Source organism: Echinops telfairi, unplaced genomic scaffold (assembly GCF_000313985.2).
Source record: "Echinops telfairi isolate 266 unplaced genomic scaffold, ASM31398v2 ScPeMD7_14;HRSCAF=57, whole genome shotgun sequence".
Lineage (NCBI taxonomy): Eukaryota > Metazoa > Chordata > Mammalia > Afrosoricida > Tenrecidae > Echinops > Echinops telfairi.
This window is the reverse complement of record NW_022103911.1, coordinates 9,600,787-9,605,857: the sequence shown is the minus strand read 5'-3', so window position 1 is coordinate 9,605,857 and position 5,071 is coordinate 9,600,787. Positions and strand designations below refer to the sequence as shown.

General features: G+C 41.6%; 1 pseudogene; it reads right to left on the bottom strand.

The window, feature by feature from the left end:
• Positions 1 to 3,175: 3,175 nt before the first annotated feature.
• LOC101646722 lies at positions 3,176 to 4,756 on the bottom strand (annotated as a pseudogene).
• Positions 4,757 to 5,071: the final 315 nt, after the last annotated feature.

The following is a 5,071-nucleotide window of genomic DNA, read 5'->3' as shown; positions in this document are numbered from 1 at the left end:
CATGCATTTTGAGGGGCCACAATACAATTCATGAGAGTCACCAACGAGGGCCCTAGAAGCTGGGGTATGCCCAAATTCATAAGCTTTTTAATAAAAGAAGTAGGTCAAAGGATATAAAGCGTGGATAGGGCATAGATCATTGTGGTTTTCACTATCCGTATTAGCATGAGCTCAGAGAGAATATATTACATTTTTCTAGAAATTAAAACAATTACAGAAAGTTTACTTAGAAAAAGCAGGAACAATTTGACTAACCATCTGATTTTTTCTATCTATGTGAAAATCGATTATCACTCCTACCATGGACACTGTGACGTGAGGCCAGGCGTACCTCTCAGGACTTAGATATTTCTTTTCGCAGACACTGAAAATATTACCTGGCTGACAAGTCACAGCTGAATTCCCCCTCAGTGGTGGTTGTCACTGGCTGACAGGATCTTCTTCATCCAAGGTTGCCTTACTAGGGAAGCTGATATTCAATGATGGACCTCTATGAAAAGTATAAAATTCAATCCATTGCACCTACTCCGGACCATGGAAAGGTTGTTCCAACTCCAGAGTTCCTTGTGAGACTGGCAGAGGCCTTTATTCAGTGTTCATTACAGTCTGACTTAAACCTTTTTCTCCTTTTCCCTTAAATTCTCTATACATGTTAATCCTCCAGAGAGCCCCTAATAAACTTTCTGCACAAATATATAAAATTTAGAGTCTTCTTTCTAGGGAACTCAAATGACAACATGTGCCACTGAAAGAAAGTGGTTCTCAAAACCCTGAGTGTCTGTTAGTGATTATACTTTTAGATTATACCCTGAAGTAGACCTAAACTATTCTGAAGAGACATGCAAGGGATATTAGTCTGTGCAGAAAAGAGAAAGACCCTGAAGCGGTTACTTAAGAAAAATAGCTTAAAATAAAGTCTACTTTAAACTTTTAGAGGGCACCTCTCCTTAATCACAGTCAGAATATTTTCTCTAGAACACTAATGGTTACTTTATCTCTTGTTGGCTGAAATTTTCTTTTTTGTAGAAATCTAAAGAAGATTGAAGGCTGGCTTCAAGGTGAAAAACAAAAAGCTGCCATTAGGTCAGTACTGATCCATTGAGAACCCCATATGTGTCAGAGAAGTGTATCTGGTACCGTTTTGAATCTCTGAGCTTTGGGAAGTGTATCATCAGATCTTTCTTCAAAGGTAATCTAGGTAGACTCCAAATACCACCTTTTGGCAAACTTTTTGCACCACCCAGGGACTCCACTTCAATGGTAATACAAACTAGGTAGAGTAACATTTTTACAAAATAGAAACATAGTCAAGCCCAGGTGAAATTCAGCTCTGTCCTAGCACGTGCCCTCTGTGTTGAAGAGGTGGGCTCGGAGGACTTCCATAGGTAGAAATAATGTTTATGTGAGCTTCATTTGGCTGGAAAAGTAATTTTCCTTTTGGAATATAAAATAAAAATTAACTAACCCCAATTTATTTTCTTTCTTCTTCCAGATCATAAAGTTATAAAAACCAGAATCATTTAAAAAGTTTGATATTTTGCAATAACCTAGAGTACAGTAGAGTGCAGTAACATAGCATTATTTTTCAGGAATCAGAAGTACTACTTTCCAACTGTATTATCTCTGTTTTGACTATCAAGTCAACAGTACTGTAGCTGTGGTTAGGTGCCATTGTTGGTTCCTACTCATAGTGACCCAGTGTAAAACAGAGCAAAACACTGCCTGAAACTGTGCCGTCTTCACAATTATTCGTATGGTTGAGGCAATTATAGCACCTGTTGTGTCAATCCATCCTGTCCAAGGACTCCTTCATTTTTACTTCGCCACTACTTACCAAGCATGATGTTCTCCTCCAGGTCCTGGTCTCTCCTGACAACATGTACAAAGTACATAAGACAAAATCTTGACCACCTTGCTTCTAAGGAACATTCTGGCTGTACTGCTTTTTTGTCTTTAAGGGTATACGTATCTTTATTTTACCCTATTGCAATTCTTTAGCCTTTGTTAGACAATAGCTTTTCTTTCTTTCTTTGAATTAGTAAAGGTCACAGAGGGTGGTGCAAATAATTTCATTACTCTTAAATGAATTTTCTCTAGTATTACTGAACCAAATAATTAAGCAACAGTGATGTGGTGGGGATGATGTGAGCGCCAACAATTTAAAATTATTATTATTTTTAAGAATGAAAGATTAAGAGGGGAGAAGACACCAGAATTGATTGTGATTATCTACATACAATTCCCCTTAAAAGCAATACAAACGTGGAAGCGCACGCTATATGAACATTACATCAAGAAAACTACGAAAAAAGGAGAAAGCCACCAGACTTGACCAACCCGTGGTGACCATGGGCGAAGGAGGAAGAGTTTCTCCCTAGGAGGAACTGTGCTTGTGTTCATGGTGGCAGAGTAATTTGGAAAAGGATCTCTTCATGGTTACACAGCATGAAGAGTACAATAAATGGGACTGAATTATACATGTAGAAGTTGTCAAACTGGAGAAGGCCTTGTGCATATTTTTAGCACAACTTCAAAAAATAACTACACAAATAACAATGAATACAAGGAAGAAGAAAGTTCTCCACATTTGATTGTGGTGATGATTGTACAACTCCTCTTGCCATGGTTGAACCATTAAAATGCATGCTATCTGGACAAGGTAACACCAAACTATTAAAAAAGAGTATTTGTCCTATGAAGAAAGATTAATAGTTGATGGCCAAAGACAAGTAATATTACAAGTTGGGGTCCATGGAAAACAATAAAGGAAAAGGCTTCTTCATTTTTCCCACAGACAAATCAAAAGACAGTTCTCCACATCCCCGATGAAGTAACTGGGCCTTCTATAGATCTTTCCAGGGTTTCTATTGAGTTTCCCACAAGTCGCACACTGACAACAACCAGCTTTCACTGTTTCTAGGCGAATTATCAAATTCTTGTTAAAAGTTGAGATGAGACAGTTTTGCAAAGGCTATTAAAAAAGTCAATAAAAAAGGCAATTCTCCCATGGATCAACTCCATTTTTCTCATCTCAATATTACAAACACTTGCTCACCACACAGCAATAATACGAAAGAAATAGATTCTTGGATCTCATTATCCGACTCCTTCTGAAACCACCGAGTGCCAGTAGTAGGCGCTTCACGTGGGAGCTTCTTAAGCTGAGAGGGTTTTCTCACGGGCTCAGAGTAGTCATTGCCATTCCGAGGGAGCATCTGACACAACTGTCAGGGGGTGCATGGAACGCAAAAGGTTTACCACACTGCTTGCGCTTGGAGGGCTTCTCCCAAGAATGCTGACCCATATGTTTGCAAAGGATACTGGGGCAGTGAGCTTCTTTACACAATACACACAACTGGTAGGGTCTGTCTCTAGACTAGCTTCTCATGTGTTTTTCCAGGCTAGAAGTTTGAAGAAACATTTCTCACATGTAGAGCACATGTGAGAGTGGTTCTTGTCACATATGTGGTATGTGGAACACGTGGATTCTGAGTTGGTCCCGCTTCTGAAAGGAATTATTTCAGAGGAAACAGGGAAGTTTTGACCCCCCTCATCTATACTTGTCTACACTGAGGTGCTTCTCTCTGTTGTATCTGTAAGTAAATAGTTTTCTGCATCTCTCACATTTATAACCGTCTGCAGACTTTTCAGAGGGCCCTGCTCTATGCACTGCAGGTTCATAGGGATGTCCAGAAACTTCTCATAGCAGTCTCAGTATGACACAAGGAGCTCTTGGTTCTGATAGATCTCGCTGTTCTTGTTAAATATTGGCCCTTTACATTGCATGACAACTAGGTTCTGTACCTTGGGGGAGTGTGTACAGTTGGCATAGAGCATCCACCTCCCTGCAGCTCCTTTTCTATCTACAAAGTGGCTCAAATGACCATCTTCAAAAATCTCTCACATCAGAAAATTGTCTCTGTTGATCTTAATTTCACTGGCATGGGCCAATTTTCCTTGAAGGGCCCAAACCAAACTCCTTTGGCAATGAGGATACTACACAACACTCTGTAGTGTGGGGGCTTCCCTGAACACTGTCTGCAAAATACAGAGACTTTCTGGGGGCAAAATGGCATCTTTATCGAGACTCTAATGAAGAGAATCAGATCTAGTGCTGCTGGTGGGGATCACAGAGCCAGGAAAAGCACGGTGCCTTTGGGCTTGATACTCTGAGCTGACAATGGTTCCATACAGGACTAAGTTCAGGTCTTCCTCCCTGAAGTTGTAAGGAAGAGACTTCCCCTCTGGGCTCAGGACTCCAGGGCCATCCTAAGCCTGCTGGCTGGGGATACAAGACAACTAGGAGGTTTTCAGACCTTTTGGTAGCTGAGAGGCAGTCAGAGGGGGCTGCAGGATTAAGATTTCAGCTCCATAGCATTGGCCACTGATGCTCTGCCATTGATGTGGCCGAAGTTGTTGCTGCTGGCTCCTGTATCCTGGCCATTCAGGGAGTGCAGCATCGCCCTAAGGGAAGGGGGAAAAGATACCATGGTGGCTCCATGGTGTACTTGGACAGATCATAGAACAAACTAATCTGCAGTTCTAGGCCAGGGCTCAGCATGGGAGTTACAGCCCCAAAGGCAAAGGGGGCATCGCATGGTCCCCTGACACTGCAGAATCCAGCTGATGGAAAGAGTTGTATAAGTCTGGAAAGGTGTGTAGTAGGCATCCAGGAAGTTGGGGCTGCCCGGAACCTTTCTGGAAGGTAGTGTACCTTGTCCTGGGGCCCAGTCTCATCAGCTAGTTTTGAAGCCATTGTGGATCACTGGGCATAGCAGGTCTTCAAGAGCATAGGGGGCCCTGCATGCGGCCTTAAATAGGGTGCCCTGTAAGACTACAAAGAGACTTGGGGTCGGGACAGGTAGTATTCAGTCGGTCCTTGAGACTGAGAGTGGTTATAAGTCTTCTAAGACTTATTTGTTTGCTTGTTCTTTTGGCGGTCCACATTACTTCAATATGCTTCCAGATCACCATAATTCAAACCCATCATTTCTCCTTTGATCTTGTTTATTCAATGCCCGACTTTAACATGCATATAAGGCAATTTAAAATACCCTGGCTTGAGTCAGGC